Here is a 21128-nt window from a genome sequence, read left to right as displayed (position 1 = left end):
GACACAATATAGCAAAAACATCAATTACTGGCATGTACAAGACTTAGAGACATAAAGATTATTTTGACAATAATAATTATAGTAATTTCTACAATTAATTAGCTCCCTTACGTAGGGAGTTAATGCAATTACGACGAAAGCAGGTTGACGTGGAATTAAATAAATTGAGTTGCTGATTATTTTGAGTATTTGTGTAATGTAACTGCGTAGTAATTTAATTAAAATAATAATTAAATTTGAGCTTGATATAGGCAAACAGGTCTTAGCACTATTATAGATATTATGTTCATCGATATTTTTTCACATTTTCGCTACTTCAATGTTATTCGAACAACGGAACAGAAAAAAACTAGTGGAAGTGGCATGTGGGCGTTACCCTGTCGCCACTATTGTGTACAAATGTACCTACTCGAGCCTCAAGTGAGACCAGTCGTTTGATGTCAAGTGAAGCATAATTATCTCTTAAAAAAATACAATTATTATTTATTAAAAATATGTACAACTGTATTTTTCAACTGTGAATTTCCTGTCATCGTCATTAATCATAATTTTTCCGATTTCAAATACAATTAATATTTTTTATGTGTTGTGCAAAATATACAGTTAAAAATGAACCATAATATTACGACATATGGTTCATTTACCTTTACGTTTAATTAATGTAACTTATGTTTGAATAATTAATGTAAACAATAAAAATATCTTGCTACTCAAAAAGTGCATGCATGTACATATCGATATAATTTTATCTTTTTACTTAAAATAAATTTTATCTTTTAACTAATTAATTTTTTAAAGTGAAACTTTTATTACATCGTCTCAAACTTATTCGTCTGTGTGTTGCAAGTTGCGTGATGGTCGGGCGTCGCCTATAGTTCGCAGCAGCTGAGCGGGTGTATAGTCTATTACTCATTTGTGCCAGCGCTCCACGCTACTTTGTTTGTTTTTTTCAGTGTTTAATGTAAATTTTATTATTAATAATATGTGTATATAACCTAAATAATTGTTAACTATTATGTATGTCGCACTCTTCCTGATTAAAAATATTGATTGAAAAGTTTTGGGAATCTAATCTAATCTGGTAAACTGTATATCTATATATACATGAAAAAGAATTGAAAGTATTCAATTATTCATCATTCTTAATCCTTGTCAATCAATATTTTTAACCAGGGCTAAGACACAGAGTTCAATTAAAAATATTAGTTGGAGACTTAGTCTACTTTTATTATTTCGCATTATCATTCCAATTTTCCAAGTATAAAATTAAGATTGATAAAGCGATTTTTATACCCTTAATGGAATATTATTCCAAAAATTTTTAGCTTAATGAAAAATTAATTTAAAAAAAAGCAAACGGGAAGTGAGTAAAATTTTACCTGCGAGATTTGATTACAGACAGACAACGGGACAGGTGAAACTAAATAATAATGCTTCTCAAAATAATAAAAATCAAAAAAAAGGATAAAAAAATAAAGAAATTAAAAAAAATCAAGACGTACCCTAGGCTCGAACCTGGGACCATCTGCACAAAAAGCATACGTGACAACCGCCGTTCCACGGCAACTGTAATGACCGTGGCGAAATATCTATATAGATCTAGTAAGTGTTAGGTTATTTTTGTTACGGAATTTCTGGATTCGGTCTCCACGCTCAAGGCCCGCGATAGAAGATATGCAATAGCTTAAAAAATATTTTTTAAGGGTGATTTTGGGTGTATTGCTTCCCAGGTTTATAATATTGGTATTGTAACTTTCCAAGACGTGCCTACTACGAATATAATTAGACTATTCGTGCACGCTGTCTTGATTTTATCTTGAATTGAGCTAGATATTGTCCATCCTTTTAAATAAAAGTGAACCTAATATAAAATATTGGCCTATTATTATTTTCGCTTATGACGTACTTTATCGGTAATATACTTTATCAACCCTGATTACATAATTTCTAGTTTTCACTAACTTATCGAAATTATATTTATTCATTTTCGTACAACACTAGGTATTTTGACAGAAGTCAAATCTATGGTTTTTATATGTTATTTTTAGCAGTTTTTCAGAAAAAGTTCTGAGGTTGTCATAATCAATTTAAGAATATGAGATTAGCGTATTGTATTAATTGATGTAAAAAAAATATTGTACTTATGTCTTTTCGTGATTCTGCATTTAGGCCTATCATAAAGCCGGAATTGAGTGAGTGTATTACATATTTAATAGATAAATGTGTGACTTTGGCGACAGCGGTTTCCATAGTAAAATGACATGATGCCACATCTTCTAGTTTTTTCTGTTCTGTGGTTCGAAACTTCATAATGTCGGTAGTCCTTGGTAGTTAAACTAAATTTTCATTGAAAATTCGACAAAGACAGACTTACAAACAAGCATCACCTTAAGGGGTTTATGGGGGTAAATGAAAAGTGCCTAGTGTGCCATTAATATGATTGGTGTTTTATAATGAGAGTAATATACTTCTATAAATAAAATATCGCTGCGTTGCCTGTTCGGCTTCGTTCCCACTATCACATGGATACTATACCTAAAACAGGACTCATCTGTGTCTGTGTCAAGGTGGCGGACTTGGCGCAAGCGTCTCCAGCCACTGTCTCCCGCTGCGGTATGGTGTACATCGACCCCAAAGAGCTCGGCTACCTGCCCTACGTCAGATCCTGGCTCATAGACGGTGTTGACAAAAATCTCTTCTCGCAGGAGAACTCCGAGTTTCTCTATGAACTCTTTAAGATGCTGGAAGTTGGTTTAAGTCATGTAAATACGAAATGCAGTGTTGGGATAGGGCAGGTTAGTGTTTTCATACTAAAATAATTATTATTTTGTGTGTTATTGTATATTTCGCGTGTAAGTCAAGTTCAAGTCAAGTCTTTCGTAGCCGACCTTAGCACCGCGGGCTTGCGTAATTGTTTTGCGCATTGCTGTCTACGCAGTTCTCTTACTTCCTGACAATAATAAAAAATATACACACATGCGGCTGCCCGCACTTTCACGTTTATTTTAATTTTCATGTCATCGAATAGAATTTAGGATTATTCATTTCAAGATGAAAAAAAAAGGAACTATAATAAATGCTTTGGAATACGAATTTATTGCTTATATAATGCTATTATAAGCTGTTATTTTTATAAAACTAACGATCAAAAACAACACAATTATTAAATTTATTCATATGTTTCTATAAACAAATCATTGAATTAAATCCATGATCACCAGGTGGATATCAGTAAAGTATCAGCAACGTGCTATCTTTTGGGCGCTTTGCTGGCAGAGCCCGGCGACCGATTCCCAGAGAAAGCAGCTGTTAAGCTTTATATTGCGCACTGCTTTATCTTCTGTTACGTGTGGGCCATCGGTGGAAACATTCTTGAAACCAACAGGAAAGGCTTCGAAGAGATTGTCAAGAGGCAGTTCGAGGTTTTCGAAGAAGCCGAATAGTTAGTACACATTCAATTTTTATAATGGTAATTACGAAGCGATAAAACAGACACTATCTTCAATTAATTGGTCAGATATTTTAGGTACATGTCAAGATGTCGATGACATGGTTTTCGAATACTACACAATTTTAAAAGACCTGATTAAACAACATATTCCTAAAAAATACAAACGAAATAATAATTACCCTCCTTGGTTTAATAATAAACTTATACAAGTATTGAATGAAAAAGAAAAATATCGAATACGTTATAAAAAATATAATAATGAAATGGACAAAATACAATACAATATTTTAAAAGAAAGAACACGTAAAATTATAGATAAATCTTATTCGGGCTATATTGAAAAAATACAAGAAAACATTAAAAGCAACCCTAAATCTTTCTGGACATATATCAAATCTAAACGTAACAACACTAGTACCATTCCATCCACGATGCAGTTACATCATAATTCAGCCAATGGAGGTTTCGAAATTAATAATCTATTTGCGGATTATTTCTCTTCGGTTTATAATAAGCCACTTCATACAAATAACACGGAGTCAGTAAATCATCAAAAACAAATCAAAACACGCAATTTTTTACGGTAAAGGACGTTGAACTGAAGTTAAATTCACTCAATAAAAATAAAGGTGCAGGATGCGATGAAATTCCTCCAATATTTTATAAGTACTGTGCTAAAGAATTGTCATATCCACTAAGTTACATCTATAACGCCTCAATAAGTAACGGGTTATTTCCGAGGGAATGGAAAAAAGGCATAATAGTGCCTATTTTTAAAAAAGGTAATAAATGTGATGTTGTTAATTATAGACCGATAACTATTTTATCAACTCCTGCAAAGATCTTTGAACCAATTTTATATCCTCACTTGTTTTGGCAAACTAAGCACCTTTTATCTGACAAACAACATGGCTTTATAAAAAAAAGATCTACGACGTCAAACTTGTTAAACTTCACTAATAGAATTATAAATGAAATGAGTAATAATCATGAAGTTGACGTCATTTATACCGACTTCAGTAAAGCATTCGATAAAGTGGACCATTTCCTACTAATAAAGAAACTTAGGGACATCTATGGCATATCGGATGAATTACTGACATGGTTAACATCTTATTTGGCTTCTCGACCACTTATGGTTAAGGTTAATGGTTATCATTCTCGGGATTTTTATCAGCTATCCGGGGTACCACAAGGCTCACACTTAGGCCCCTTATTATTTACCTTATACATAAATGATATCACTAAATTAATAAAATCAGAATATGAACTATACGCAGATGACCTAAAATTATACAGGACGGTAAAATGTTTTGAGGACCAAAAAATGCTTCAAGATGATATCGACTGTATCTACTTATGGTGTCAAAATAATAGTATGGAACTGAACGAAGGCAAATGCAACTTTTTAAAATTTTCCAGAAAACATATTAAACTTAAAACTAGTTACAAGGTAAATGACGTGTTCATTGCTGAAAAAAAATATTTTAAAGATTTAGGCATTATATTAGAAAGTGAACTAAGATTTAACAAACATATAGATCACATTGTTCGTAAGAGTTTTAAAATGCTAGGTTTTATTTTCCGTAATACGAAAGATTTTAGAAGTATTTTACCACTCAAGATACTTTTCAACTCTGTTGTCAGATCTAATCTAGAATATAACTCAGCTGTTTGGTGCCCATATCACAAAATATATATATCACGAATAGAATCTGTACAAAAAAAGTTTCTTTCAAAGTTAAGTTTTTTTGCAAATAAATATATCCGTAATGATAGCTATGAGAATAGATTAAATACATTTCAAATGAGGTCTCTGCGAATACGTAGAAATACTTCACAATTGCTGTGTTTACATAAACTTTTAAGCTATGATATGGACTGTCCTTCGCTTTTATCACAAATCGGTTTGCATGTGCCTGCCTTTAATTGTCGGCTTAGTACTTTTTCCCCATTGCACATTAAATTCCACCACAGTAATTATGGCTTAAACTCTCCTCTACAGCTAATGTTACAATTATATAATTGTATTTTTAATATAGATGAAAACACTGATATCTTCTTTTCAAACTTTCTTAATTTTAAAAAACAAATTTATATTGCTCTCCAAAATTTATAGATTTTAAATTTTAAAATATCACATGTATTTCTTATAGTAATGTTGCGCCTACCTATAATTTAAGTACATTTTAACTATTTTATTATATTTGTTTAATTCTTAGTGCATAAGTTAATAAATTGTATTTAGTTGGTAAGCCTTTATAAATAAATAAATAAATTCATTTACATTTCAATTAAGTTCCTGTATCCCCTAGGTGGGGTAGAGGGCATCCACAGTGCATCTCCATCGCGATCGTTCCTGAGCATCTCTCTTGTTTTCACTTCAGGCCTTTCTGATGTCTTCACTTCGTCGAAGGCAGTTCGCCGCTAGGTTTGCTTTGGAAGGCCACGTTTGCGTTTTTCTAAAAGGTTCCAGTCTAGGGCTTGCCTCAGTATATAGTTGGGATCCCCCCGGAGAGTGTGACCTATGCAGCTCCATTTGCGGCGTTTTATCTGTTCGTCGATTGAGACTTTACGACAGCATTGCCAAATATGATCGTTGGAAATTTTGTCGAGCAAGTGAATACCGAGGATATTGCGAAGGCATCGGTTAAGGTAAACCTGGACTTGATGAGAGATGGACTTGGTGACCTTTCACGTCTCACACACATACAGCAATACGGTCTTCAAGTTGCACCGGAATAGAAAGAAATGTAGTGCTACAATTTTAAGTTTAATTTGCCAAGATGATACATACTATATTCCGTTATTTTTACATTTACTGTATGGGTGTACCTTTGCCATTCCTTGTAGTAAAAATAATACCACTCACCAGAGATGAGTATGTATAAACTACATTTCCTGCCACGTTTAGTGGCAACACGAAAACCTTAATTTAAAATTAGCTAGTCGTAGACAAATTATTGTATGCGCCGTTGTATAACTAGATAAAAAAGCGCTCGGGGCGTCGTTCATTAAGATGTTCGCCTGCGGCTCAGATCGCAACCCACACCACTCGCGTTTTTTTACCCTTCTTTGGAAAATGTTGCAGAAAATACTATTTTACATCGCCATTTTGTAAATAATTGGATGTCCAACATTGACTGAGACTTTGTAAGAAGATCGGAGTGAACCTATACTATAATTGTAGAGTTGGCATTAAACAATTAATTATTAAAATATAATGTCATCAACAATTGCGACAGGAGAATCCAGATACAGAGGAATGCTCAGTTTAGAAATTACAACAAATTTAAAACTTTTAATGAACTGGAGAGTAATAGATAACTTGATTACAGTTTTCCGCAAGGATTCAATTTCTTCGACATGTATATGGACACAAAACATCGCAAGCTGAAAGTTTGGGCGGAAATTATCCCGGAATTTTTGTATGACTGCAACAAGCCATTCTTCGAGACTCTGGTGCCGACCATTGACACCGTGCGCTATGGCTATCTGTTCCAGAAGCTGCTGGGCGCTGGGAAACCTGTCATGTTCACCGGGAATACAGGTTACCAATGAGCGATTTTCATTTTGTTTTTATTTTATGTTCCTCGTAAATGCATTTACCTTTTCCTGTAATATTTGGCTTTTATTTCATGCCAATTAATTTAAAATAAAAAGTTACTATACTTGAAATAATACGCTGATAACGCTCGCTCCTTTACAATAATATTAATGAGCGCTTAAGTTTTGACATCGTTATGGCATGATAAGTTGGTCAGTTTTATTTATTTAGAGCAGTGATGAAAAGAACACCAGCTCAAACTATAATACAATACTGGAAGAATATTTAAATCATTTTCAACCTTTTATCATTTATACGTCTAGATAGACTATGTGGCTACAGCTGTGAAAACATTGAAAAAAAATAGACTTTAGAACTAACCTCTATTTTGAGCAATTTACGCACACTAAACTAATATTTCTGGCCTGTTTTCATTGGCTGTACTAGACTATCTAGATGTATGAATGAATTATCTAAGTTTTCAATATACTCGATTACAAGGAAATTTATGACCCATTTTATGACTCTTATAATTATGGTATGATAAAAAATTTACATCAATATCATATTTCAGTCGAGCAGACGCGATAATATGATATGAATATTTTCAGCCACGGTATGATATTTAATATATAATTTTTTATGTTCTTCATTCAACGGAACATTCTGGGGCTCTGGGTCGAGCCCGCATCCCTATTTGCTCGGTAGTTAGACAGTACGAACTGGACTCGTGTGTAATTAATTGTTACCAGTTGATGTCGTTTGAACAGGTGTGGGCAAGACCGTCATTGCAGCGGAGATTCTCAACAGAATGGCAGTGGACGGAATCTACATCCCAGTCATTCTCAACTTCTCGGCGCAGACGAGCAGCATGCGAACCCAGGTGAGATGTTCAACGAAACGTGTGTACTCCCTTTTCACGCCTTATATCGTGCATTGAAAAGGTGGCCGAAATACTCTGTCATACGCTTCTTCATAGTAAGTATCATTTTTCTGGCCATATATCATGCTGAAGTATGGTTTTGTCCTGACTTTTGTGTGTAATTAATGCTCAATATTCGTCCGTTATACAAAATTTGACTTCAGGCGTTCTTCTTCAAATAGCACACTTCACAGCCGTGAGGTACGACAGGCCAGATGTTGCATAGAAGTAACTTGTAGGGAATACTCTCTCATTTTATTGAAATAACATTTACCATTACTCATCTCGGTGGTGTTGACAGGAGGTCATAGAACTCCGGTTAGAGAAGCGTCCTCGGAGAGCCATCGGCGCGCCACTCGGCAAGAAAGTCATCATCTTCATAGATGATGTTAACATGCCCAGGCTGGACGTGTATGGAGCGCAACCAACTATAGAACTGCTGCGGTAATAATGAGCTACCACATGCACTAAAAGTGACTTATATAATAAGGACAATCCAAATAATGTTATTAAGTTAGCTAACCATGTTAAACGGATATTTCGTTGTATTCCTACGTTTACGGGTGTCACCTGGTCACCTGGTGTTAGGTGATTACCGCCGCCCACATTCTCTTGCAACACCAGAGGAATCACAGGAGCATTACCGACCTTTAAAGAAGGTATTCGCGCTTTTTTTTAAAGTACCCATCGTCCCGGAAACACCGCACAAGGAAGCTCATTCCAAAGCTTTGTAGTACTTGAAAGAAGGCTTGAAAACCGCACTGTGGAGGACCGCTTGCTTACTTACTGCACTAGTACCTCTAATTATGGCGCGTTTAGTACAGTAAAAGCTCTTTATTCGCGGGATATATGTTCCGTAAATATGCCGCGAATACAGAAACCGTGAATACGGAATGGTAATTTATATGGGATTATAAGGGATACGTTTTTAGGTGACAAAATAAAACACAAACTTAAAAAAAATCAATTTCATTGAAGTTTTTGACTATACTTATCAATCACTATTTTCAGGCTTAGGTTGCCTAAGGATTAAAGAATTTTTTAATTTTTTCTTGCATAACAGTTTTTAAAAGCTCCTTTAGTTCAAACTGATATTCAGCAGTGGCATTAGCAATTTGCCTCTTAAAAATAAGACTTCGTTCCATAGACGGGTCAATTTTCATAAAGAAATCACAAAGCTCATTTGCCATTCTTAAACCTTCACTAAGATTTGTCAAATTATATGTCACATTTCCAGTGCTTGTTGAAGCCTCTTCTTCAATGGTCTGTGAATTTAACATTTCCTCCAAGTCGATTTCAGTCAAATCGTCATCTTGCAATTCAAGCAACTCCTGAATGTCACTTGATTCTATTTGTTCGAACCCATTTCGTCCTATTCCATTCGCAATTATGCAACTATGTAGGAATTCTTTTTATTAATATGCATGTACTATGTACCGATTACATCTGCGAATAAAGGAATCTTTAGCCGCGAATATAGGAATTGGGTCACAATTTTTTAATCCGCGAATAGTGAAAACGCGAATGATGGAAGCGCGAATAAGGAGCTTTTACTGTATGCAATGTGAGCGTGATTTTTTACGATACCACACTCTCAATCTAGTATAGTATGGAGATGTCTCTATATTCTGCCAAGATATTTATTTAGCAAGGACACTGTTGCTATGTAGCAATAGGTAGATATTGTAACTAAGATGGCACAGTACTACAGAGTTTTGTATTCAAAATAGTTTTAACTTGTAAGAGGCTGCAACGACATGATCACGATGATTTGTGTCGTCGAAATACGTCTGGAAAGTACATTATATTATTCATATCTATATAAAGGTTATAGATATTGTTTCGTTTGCTACAGTCAATTCCTGGACTTTGGCGGCGTGTATGACCGTGATAAGCTGTATTGGAAAGAGATCCTGGATGTAGTGCTGTCGTGCGCATGCGCCCCTCCCGGCGGCGGACGGAACCCGCTCACTGCTCGCTTCACGCGCCACTTCGCCATGTTCTACATATCGGCGCCCAACTCTGAAGCTATGAAGACTATTTTTAAGGTTACTATTTACATTAATATTTTCAGCTTTTAGATCTGTCTCTTGAAAAAATCATCTTCGCACTTTGCATGTGTGTCGTAGAGCAACCAACCAAACAGAACAAGCTTTCTTGTGCGTTGAATCCAGGAGGATACGATATGGGTCCCTTCAAAAAACGTATACTCACCACAAAGGCTGGCAAACCTCATATAGTTCCTCTAGTGTGGAATTTGAGGTGGTGATCAGTTAATATCAGATGATCATACCCTCGTTTGTCTTGTTCTTACAGTAATGTTAGTTATTTTTGAAGTTATACTTCTTTAGGCACGTATGAAAAAATTATGAGAGTGAAATTTTTAGATGCGCGCGCATCACTGTAACACAAAAGTAACAGGTTGAAGTTGGTTAGCTTAGCTAACTTATAAATTATTGACATTTGACACATGACACATTACAGTGATTGTTTTTTGTTTTATTTATTTAGAGTATTGGTAACAAGACCAAACCAAACCAAAATACAATAAAAGAATATTTAAATCATATTTAAATAGGTTTGTTTATAACTGGAAAATTACATTGGCATAAAAGCAAAACAAAATGACGTTTGTACCTTTTTGATGTTATTGAACAATGATATTACAGTATTATGAAGTTAGACTTGTTTGACTATTACGTTGCGAGCGCAAAACGAAATAGTTGTCAGAAATTTTCTGACGTTTGCCACCTTAATATTTTTTTTTTGGTTTCTGCGTCCATTATTAGGACAGGCAAAGGGTTGAAGCGAATACAGCCGTATTCGTTAATACTCAATAATTTATTTCACGATTTTTACAATATTGTTATTTCTACAAACGTAGAATAGCGCGACGAATAAATAATTTTAAGGATTTGTTTTGTTACGCCAAAGAAGTATAACTTCTTGCGTGCATACATAAGTATAAACACACTTTTTTTAGACTATAACACTACAATTGACTATTTATGTTCTCTGCTAGGCAATTCTGAAAGGTCACATGGAGGACTTCGTGACTGAGGTGTCGGTTCTTGGCGAACCCATAGTGAACGCAGCTGTGGAAGTCTACCAGAAGATTTGCAACGAGCTGCTGCCGACGCCGGCCAAGTCGCACTACGTGTTCAACTTGAGGGATCTCTCCAAGTGCATGCAAGGCGTGCTTCAGGTGTCGGCGGCGTACATGAGATTGCCGCAAGCCATGTTGAGGTTTGATTTGCTTAGCTTTATATATGATTACGTTTTTTTATGGAATAGGAGGACAGACGAGTGTACGGTCACCTGGTGTTAAGTGATCACCGCCGCCCACATTCTCTTGCAACACCAGAGGAATCACAGGAGCTTTTGCTCACAGCTTCCGCTTAATATGATGTTGCGTTATGTGTGATAGTTAAATGATACGTAATGGCATTAACATATAATTGTATTAATAATAGGCACCAGTGGGAGTGGGAGGCTCCTCTGCACAGGATGCCGGCTAGATTATGGGTACAACAACGGCGCCTATTTCTGCCGTGAAGCAGTAATGTGTACTGTGTTTCACTCTGAAGGGCGCCGTAGCTAGTAAAATTACTGGGAAAATGAGACGTATCATCTTATGTCTCACGGTGACGAGCGCAGTTGTAGTGCCACTCAGAATGTTTGGGTTTTTCAATCATTCTGAGCGGCACTGCATTGTAATGGGCAGGGCGTATCAATTACCATCAGCTGAACGTCCTGCTCGTCTCGTCCCTTATTTACATAAAAACAAAATTTTCTTAATAATACAAAAACTTAAGCCATTAAATTTAAATAATTAAGATGATTATCAATAGTCCACTTGCATGATTGTTGTACGTTGGAACCCCTAAAACTAAAAACAAATATAAACCATAATATATAATATATAAAAATAAGAAAATGCCGTGGCTCAAAAACATCATTTTTATAATTTCAAATTCTATCTTCTTTATTATCTAGAAGAACCTTAGAAAAGATATCCGTATTCCATACTATGTATTTTAAGAATTACCTCAAATTCGTTTTCTTTCACCCCAGGATCGTTGGAAATTATATCCATCTTTAACATTTAATTTCGTTCACTTCGACCATAGAACCTTTGAAACGATATCCATATTCTTACAATAGTAATTATAATATTATTTAGGATTTGGTACGGTGGTTATCTTGGATTTCACAAATAAGAATAATATTCGCACACTTTTACACAAATTATCTTGCCCCAAACTAGGCATAGCCTATACTATTGGCACAAGACAACGATATATTTAATACAATATAATACATATAAACATCCATGACTCGGAAACAAACATCCATATTCATCATGTAAATGTTTGCACCTACCGGAATTCGAACCCGGGTCGTCTAGCTCAAATAATTCTATATGCGTTCCCTAACATTCTGAGAACCAAGAAATTATCTTTCTCTTTGTTATGTGAACACGACCTAAACCTCGTATCACGCACCCGCGGAAACGCTTAAAATATTTCGAGATTACATATGACATTTTCTATACCCCACACGTGTGTGCAAAATTTAATGCTGATCGGTGGAATTGCTATGGCGTGAAAGTGTTACAAAACAAACTCTCATTCGCGTTAATTATAATATTAGTAAGGATTCTAGAAGCCTAACCTTTACGCAATTTAACATCTCACACTCTCCCCACCGCCACACAGTCATTATTTTATTCAGTGTTATGTTCAGTCCATTCCAAGCCTCTAAATAATCGAATGTGCTTACCTTTATCTTAGGTGTTTCGAGAATGCTGAACTGTACTACATTTTAATGGGTTCATCACTTACAACTACTAGACTAACGTAAGACACGAGTTTCAATATAATTGCAAATACAAATTTATATATTTCTCATGTAATTCGACATTATAGCCGGAAATCTAAGAAAATTCTGCAATAATTTTGGGGTTTTCTCTAGCAGATAACTCATTAACATGTCGTCACGTAGTATGCCTTTATTTAAGATTTAGTTTAAAGCACCGTGCAAAAAATAAGATGGCTAAAAATTAAGTTTGTTTTATTGTTATTTAGGCGGTTGTAATATGAATTAAAAATTTTATTTAAAATTAGTTTTTATTTCTTATATCAATAAGACTGAATTCCTCGTAATCGAAATCTAAGCTGTTTGGCTTGTTGCGTATGGACATAAAATTCTGAATATAATAAAATTATAACAATATTAAAGACATAAACTTAAAAAAAAAACCAGCTTATGAATGAAAATTATCTATACTTCGTCGATTTCCTATATCTTTTTGGCAGTTCAAGTATAAAGTAAGTAATACTTAGGAAATAGACAGTATTTAGTTACAATATTAATAAGCATTTAAGATCAACAATTATCAATTGTCAATGTTTAAAACACATATTTTAATAATCAACTTCAACCTGTTACTTTTGTGTTACAGTGATGTGCGCGCATCATAAAATTTCACTCTCATCATTTTTTCATAACGCGCCTACGGAAGTATAACTTTAATAAAAGTTTACAGAAATTTTCTGACGTTTGTGACATTAATAATATTTTTTGATTTCTTCGTCCATTATTAGAATAGGCAAAGGGTTGAAGCGAATACAGCCGTATTTGTTAATATTCAATAATTTATTTAAAGATTTTTACAACATTGTTCTGTCTACAAACGTAGAATCACGACGAATAAATAATTTTAAGGATTTGTTTTGTTCGCCAAAGTTTTAACTTCTTGCGTGCATACATAAGTATACTTTTCTTATTTTTTTATTATTTCGGTTTTATTAAGTTCTTACGATTTTCGATCTTCCTTGTCATTGAACATTACGTTGAGTACGTTAGCTAACATTTTTGCTTTATTTTGCTTTCTTTGGCCTTTTTTTGGTCAAGCTTAGCAAATTTTTTTTATTTTATTTATTAAATAGCAAAATATTTTTTTTTCATTCAATGTACTTACAATTTTAGTGTAAGCATGTGATAAATATGTGTTCCGAATACATTATGCTTACAATTTATAAGAGTCATAATGGTTCCTGATCGTACGAACGGACTCGAATGTAATTAGACTGCATGTTTCGTTAATTCACATGCCTTATTATTAGTTAGTAGGGTTTATTTATAAAACGACCATATTATGAAAATGCCTTAATAGGCTTTAAATACTGATATTTTCAAATAGAACTACAAATTACAACTTACAAATTGCCTATTTTTGGTGCTGTTTTAAGCCGGGTCCGCACCGCCGTGTTTTCGTGTTAGTTAACACAAAAATATGTTTTATTAACCGTTTAGGATAGGATCCGATTAGGGGGTTTTAATTCATAAATATTAAACGTATGTGAATGCAGGTATGGTTGGACACGGAATTTATTCCTGTTTCTGTTTTTGACAACTAAATCTACTATTTCTAGAGCAGCAGCCATAGTTCATTTTTGAAATGAAACAAAAACCTAAATATAAACAGATGCAGCGGATGGACTGTTTTGCTAACATGTTTCGGTTTAGTGTTTTGTTACAAAATTGGCGCAGCGTATCCGGCTTTATTGCCTTGTTGAAAGCGCTACAAGTCGAGTATTTAGCTCTGGAATTAAGCCTCTCTTAGTTTGAGGTAGGCTTTGGGAGGCAATATGGCAACCACGACGTAAGTCTGTGCTAAAGCACAAGATGTATTATAAAAATACATTCACCAATAATATTATTGTCTGCAAGCAATCTGCATAGTATTCATCAAACAACTCTATTTTGCAGTTTATTCAGTTCTATTGTGAAGAGGGCCCTTGAAGTGATTCAGTTGGCTGCGTTAGCTTGCAATATTGAATTTGTTATGCTGCTTTCAAGTGAGGAAATATTATGTCTGTGAGCAGAAAGTTTAAAGCTTCAAAGAATCGCGATATGTATTTACATAATATTTAATATCATTGTATGCAAATATGTAGTTAAAACATATAAAGTTAAGTAAACTATGTATTTATTCATGACACATAACACATGACATATAATATACGTATTACATAGTAAAATTTATAAAATAAAAAAATATATGATGCGATGAAAAGGACATCTACTCAGCATTAAGATTGGCATAACTGCAATTCCAACGTTCTCAATTCTCAGTGGGCATCTATTAAGCCAACCTGTTGACGTTTAAGTGACCGTATTTAATTTTTTTTTTTTAGAATATATTTTGAGATTTTTTGCCTCTGAACCATTTTGTTTTTCAAGTAGAAAAACTTCTAGCCTTATATAATATACTAGTGGACCCAACAGACGTTGTCCTGTACACACGTCTTATTTGAAAAATCGGTCCAGCCGTTATGAGGAGTTCACTAACATACACATGAACAGGAGAATTATATTATATGGATGGAATTGAAAATCTACAGCAATCTCAAATTTACTGAAACAAACAAAAAAATCATCAAATTCTGTCAAGCCGTTTAGGAGGTAGTTTAATTGTGAATCTAAACCATTCTCGAATCCATTTGAAGACACACACCAATCTCAAATTCAATGGAACACACAAAAATATCATCAAAATCGGTCCAGCCGTTTAGGAGGTAGTACAATTGTGAATCTAAACCATCCTCGAATCCCCTTGAACTCACACATAAAATTTCATCAAAATCGGTCTAGCCGTCTAGGAGGAGTTCAGTGACATACACACTCTCTCACACAAGAAATATATATATATATATAAAGATTATTTTAGTTAAATATTATTATTTATAAGAACATTTACCAGTTGGAAGTTGATTCTTTCTGCTTCATGCAACAATACTCTTTGAATTTACAAAGTTTTGTCCATTCTATTTTCAAGAGGAACACCATATGTGGGTTATAGGAATAGTTAATTTTATAGACGTAAGGCTTAAGACACAAAGCCGTGTCTATCAAATCTTCTGAATACCTAGCTATCTACCTAACCTAAAAAGATTCCAAAAACGCGAATCCCAGAAAACGTGTTCCGTTACATCGCCCAAGACTATTTTCTTAAATACTTTCGTATTGGTTATTTTTTTTTTATTTAACATTTATTCTGTAACATTGTAAACTACACTATCTCTCTTATTATAATAATGCTAACTGTCTTATTATTAACGGTCCGCTTGATACAGCCCCCTGACAGACAGACGAACCGTCTTACAACGTAGTCTTAATAATAGGGAGTCCTCCGCGCCATACTAATAGTATGTCTTATAAGAATATCTTACGATAAAAATTTATACGCAGATTGCTAACAATATTTTTACGAAAATAAATTTTGAATTTCCTCTCAGGTTGTTCTATCACGAATGTCTTCGAGTCTTCCATGACCGTCTCATCAACATTCAAGACAAGAGCTACTTCTATCATCTGATGGCTTCAGTGTGTACCAAATACTTCCAGCAGCCTATCCTGGAAATTCCTGAAGACGCAATAATTGAACAACCACCATTTCTACTTCTTGGCGATTTTCTCAATTCAGCCTTGCCAAAGGAGAATCGTACCTACGAGGAGATTCCAAATCTTGAAAAACTTATGTCCGTTCTGAAGGTATGTCTAACAAATTAACTTTGTAATGTGACGCAAGTGACGCAAACAACGTAAACTTGAAAATACTTCCTCTAGTTGCTGGATCTACAAAGGAGGTCCGATTTATATTAACTCGGATGTTTGTTTTTTAAAAAAATACATTGACTTAATTCTGTATTACGAAAGTTCTTACAGTTATATATTTAACTTTGTATCTTGTGTAAATTATTTACCTACATAATCTTTTCGAATGAATCAAAATCATTTTTAATTAAAATTGGTGGCAGCAATTAACTTATTATAATAAACATACAATCACGGCAGATGTTTCGCATTTTCTTCAACCACAGTGCTAATATAAGCAACTTGGTCAATTGCCTAGACTTTTCCACTTATATCAAACCTTTTAAGATACTTTTATGTTTTTAAACAAAATTTATTAATTATTTACTAGCCGTGAGTTTGTTACATACTTGATGGTAATCCTCAGATTTGTGAAGTTAGCTAGTGTTGCTATTAACATTGTAGGAACGAGAACGTCTAACATTGAGTAGTGCAGGGTGCGTTCGGTGATAATCGCATTATGGTTAAAACCTACAGTGCGAGGTATAAAGCTTTTAACAGGAATTCAGTTCGCTAGGAGATTTTAATAACATACGAAAATAGATTATTGCGAATATGGGGAATATGAATAATGCTGTGAAGATGTACGATTTATAATTCAATATAATTCTTTTAAAGTGAAACCTTCTATAGGCATGCAGAGCAATAAGAAAGGATATTTATAAATCAATAGGCACTATAGGCATAAGCTAAATTTTTTCGATTTGCTGATAAAATGCTCTTCATAGTACCTTTATTAATTTACAGTTTAAGTGAATTGATGCATCTACTGTACTCAATTACTATTGTGGTTTTAATAATGAATCTAATTATTTTAACTTTTTGTTACTTTTCGATAGATATATTGTCTGCATTTTATTTTAGTGACAATAAGGGACGAGACGAACGGGACGTTCAACTGACGGTAATTGATACGCCCTGCCCATTACAATGCAGTGTTGCTCAGGATTCTTGGAAAACCCAATAATTCTGAACGGCACTACAGTTGCGCTCATCACCTTGAGACAGGATGTTAAGTCTCATTTGCCTAGTAAACATGGATACACTTTAAACGATGTTGGTTGTGTAGTAAAGGCGTGAAATGGTAATATAAGATAATATAGACATATAGTATTTATGAAATGATGCCCATTATCAAATCCAGTCTACAATGTGTCTCATTAATAAATATCAAAACAATGGTTTAAATAAAAGTCATGTCGCGTTTATATGTATTTTATTATATTATGAATTTACGAGGTAGATTTAATACTATGATGATGTAGTAGTTAGTGGGTACGGTTAGTAATGTTATAAAATTTGACATTTGTATGTTTGTAAGTCATAATGACCTAATTTAATAAATCCAATGTTTATTTTTTTTTTCTCCGTGATAAATGTTAGTATGCCCGCTTCATAAATTTTGAATGAAAGCTCTTTCATTCAAAAATGATGACGGTTTAGTTCTGAAATTATATTTATTTAAAATTATGCGTAAATTATTGTATAATAATTAGATTTTATGTGTGACAGGTATCGAAAAAAATTATTTGAATGCCTGGAATTGTTGCCCGGTGGTGGAAATATAGGCTTGTACTTTTGCTGCAACGAAAATATCATTAACTGCGTAGTAATGATATATCTGCCGTCTAGGTGTTATGATCACAATACTTCTAAGGGACCGCGATCTCTGGCAGTAAATTTTACCAGTAATTTATGCAGGATTATCATTAATTATATATTATATCGTTTGCTTATAACATAACAAGAAATAGTTTTATTTCGTATTATTTTACGCGCCTTGACAAACTTTCGAGTGATCTTAAAGCGCGCAACGTTTTTTTTTTAATGTAACATTATTTGGCTTGGCATACAAAACTTTTGCTTTCCTTCATTAAGAAACAAATAAAACAATAGCTCGCTATGCTATATAATGTACTAGACCGCTAGGGACTATTCAACCAAAAAAATTTCGGGAGGCTATGTATGTTGTGAACCCTCACGTGGCCTAATCAAAGCAGAGCCTTGGCCCAATAACTCACAGCACACCCGCGTGACATGCAAACAGTAGGTACAGTACTTCTGATTGATGATGTATGAAGTGTACCCGGCCGTCACTATGACGTTATTGAGATGGAAGTCATCTATGCGTCTAGCGACCGTTTTCAATAACGATTCTCTAGTTACCGTTTAATGACATTTAGTTAAACTAAGGATAGATAGGTTATTGAAAACGGCCGTGGGTAGACTACAGTAGCTGTGAAAACGTCAAAAAAAGGGTTTAGAACTAACCTATATTTTGAGTAATTCACGCAGCTAACACAAAGTCTCATACAAATCGCGAGTGTAAGACGTAGCTTGTCACGCACACTGAACTAACATTCCTGGCCTGTTTTTATCGGTTGTCTAACACCCAGAGATTCTATGTAGACGAAAATTATTGAAGTAGGCGTGACTTTGCGGAAATCCATAACTATCCAAATGTTTTGAGTTTTCTTAAGTGTTAATTCCGCCAATATTTCTCTTTAAACAATTAAACACGTAAACTGTGTCGTGCCAGAGTTTGATGAGTCAACGTGTCCTGAGGATGCCTCGTGTAGGTGCGAAACACGTGTCGAATTGTTTAAAGACAAATATTGGCAGAATTAACACTAAAGAAAACTCAAAACAATTGGATATCTATGTAGACGTATAAATTTTCTAAGTTAGTACCCCTGATGTTGTGTGGGTGTTCTACAGGAATATCTAGACGAGTACAACGCGACTGCGCGCGCCGAGATGAACCTGGTGCTGTTCCGGGATGCCGTGGAACACGTGACGCGTGTGGCCCGCGTGCTGCGTGCCGAGCGAGGCCACTCGCTGATGGTGGGCCCCGGGGGCTCCGGCCGCCGCTCTGTCGCCACCTTGGCTGCCCACGTCAACGAGTGCAAGTCAGTAGACTACCATGCCATTTTAACCGACCTCAAAAAAGGAGGAGGTTCTCAATTCGTCCGTTTTTTTATGCTTGTTACCTCAAAACTTTCGACTGGGTGAAGTGATTTTGATAATTCTTTTTTTTTATTTAAAAGCTGGTTATTCCCGTGTAGAAAACTATAAAAGTCGGTGTCAGCCAAGATAGGTTTTTAACAACATACATAGTTAGAGGTGAGATGTGCTTGAGGCGAGAGGCGAGAGCGGTGTCCGCTGCGACACCGATTCCAAAAATTACAATAATTGTAACTAGAATTAGACTGTCTAAAAATACGCAATTATTTGTATACTTTTTAGTGTATATGATATTATTGTTATGGAATTGTGTTTTTGAAGTCTGTTGTTTTTTTGATAAAGTTTTTTTTTATTATATAACCGCTCGGGAGCTCTAACCCCCTCCCGTGTCACGAACAACAGCCGAGCGCTGAAATTCGCCACCGCGTGGCGGACCGCTGCATGTTTATGACTCATACTCTAAGAATATACTGCTCAAGTGATGTTCTTATGAAGGTTATGGATGTATCTAGCCGTCTTACTTAGATTTTTTATGTTTTAGTGTTCTAGGTTTTGTATACTAAACGCTAAGCATAGCCTTATATATTTTGTTTCAAAACCCTATCGATATTTCACAATTTACTGGACAACTACATCAGGTTTATTTTTTTCACTTACCTACCGGGGAATAAATAAAAACATACCTAAAAAGCCCTACCGGTAATTATTAGCCAAATAGGGCTACATTGATTGGTTAATAAAAAAAATTAAGTGTTTTAGAAGTTAGGTACTGTAGTACACAGGCGAAATCTACTGTCGATTGCTCATGGGTACTTATGTACCCACTTGCACGTGAGTGAATAAGAGGGGGCATCTTGGCAAAAGGCTTATGGGATGGGGAGTGGTCAGGCAACCGTCCATGGACATCCGCAACAACAGGTGTCAAAAGATGCGTTGCAGGCCTTTAAGGTGGGAGTATGCTCTTTTCTGGGAGGTCCCTAAGTTGTATCGGTTCGGGAAAACAGCAGCCGGTAATTGATTCCACAAATGTTTTTAAATTACTCACTTTATGCCACACCTTCTAGGAAATTGTATTTTTATTGCTAAGACAATTGGGCCAAAACTTCGTCAACCGATTAGGTTGTAATTTAATATGCAGGTTTCTTTACGCTGACAATTTTTTTTATAAAAATAAGGGTCGCCCTGCCCATTACAATACAGTACCGCTCAGGATTCTTGAAATACCCAAAAATTCTGAGCGGCACTACAACTGCGCTCGTCACCTTGAGACATAGGATGTCCAGTCTCATTTGCCCAGTAATTTCACTAACTACGGCGCCCTTAGGACCGAAACACAGTAGTGCTTAAACATTACTGCTTCACGGCAGAAATAGGCGCCGTTGTGGTACCCATAATCTAGCCGGCATCCTGTGCAAAGAAGCCTCCCACTGCTGGAATATCATCATGTTATAATCATATTCCAATTCAACGTCCTGACTTGCTCACATTAAGCAACTCTTTATCGGTGAAATGATACTAAGTATTGTGTATGCATTTAATTATGGCTAGCTCCTAACGTAATAATTCTACGGTTTTCAGCACAG

The sequence above is a fragment of the Leptidea sinapis genome, chromosome Z (genome assembly GCF_905404315.1).
Source record: "Leptidea sinapis chromosome Z, ilLepSina1.1, whole genome shotgun sequence".
Lineage (NCBI taxonomy): Eukaryota > Metazoa > Arthropoda > Insecta > Lepidoptera > Pieridae > Leptidea > Leptidea sinapis.
The sequence above is the reverse complement of the archived record's forward strand: the minus strand, read 5'-3'. Positions refer to the sequence as shown.